Raw genomic sequence first — 1,100 nt, forward strand, 5'->3', positions numbered from 1 at the left:
AAAATACTGGAAAAACTAGACATAGGTAGAAAAGATCTAAGAATTATCAGGAATTTGTACTGGGACCAAAACGCTGCTGTACGAGTTAATGGAGAATACAGTGAATGTAAGCAGATAAGGCGAGGAGTGAGGCAAGGATGTGTTATGTCATCAGACCTCTTTAACATGTACAGTGAAACAATCCTTAGAAACATAGAAGAACGTTCATGTCTCAAAGTAAATGGACAAAAATAAAATATTAATAACATCAGATATTATGCCGATGACTCAATTTTAATAGAAATTTGAATTTTGTTTATTCGATTGTTTGTTTTGGTTCTGCTCAGTTTGCAGTATGCATAAACATTAAGGAGGTACTATTTATAGCCTCTCTGGGTATAGAGTAGTACAGAAAGAACAACATGTAGTGGTCTGATGCTATGAAAATTTTATTGATTCAAAATCGCGGTTAACGAACCTCGAGCAACGCTTATTCAAATATTTTAATCATAGAAAAACTCCACGTCACTCGTACGTCACTGGTATACATAAAACACAAATACACGTCAAACAACCTACTTCCAACCTAAGCCCCCCCCACACACACACACACACCACCCCTAATCTCACCCCCTTTTTATCTGCGTGTCCTCCAGACCTCGTACAACGTACTTCGTTATCTTCGATGCGTACGCTCGACCTGGTATTAACTCTTTAAGGTTGAAGCGGTCACATAATACGCACGATCAGCCGCAGGCTAAATATTGGCAATGTATGGTGGTAAATTTCCAACCATCACACACAAATTAGAAACACGAATTTGCATATATGTCATTACATGCATGTTCTTGTCTGTCTTTTTAAAAACAGAATCTAAAAAGATCTTCGTAAAAAATGGAAACGTACCAAAAATATTTGGTTGTGTAAAGCCTACAAACGAATGCTCCTCCCATCTTGATAAATGAAAGATAAGATTCAATATTAATTATTATTCTCCAGTGGAAACTATTTATAGTTTGACTTCACCAGCTTTTGCGACACAAAATGTAGACATTCGTAGCATCAAATCGGCGCACCACAATGATCTCTCTCTCTCTCTCTCTCTCTCTCTCTCTCTCTCT

This window comes from Aplysia californica, unplaced genomic scaffold (genome assembly GCF_000002075.1).
Source record: "Aplysia californica isolate F4 #8 unplaced genomic scaffold, AplCal3.0 scaffold00209, whole genome shotgun sequence".
NCBI lineage: Eukaryota > Metazoa > Mollusca > Gastropoda > Aplysiida > Aplysiidae > Aplysia > Aplysia californica.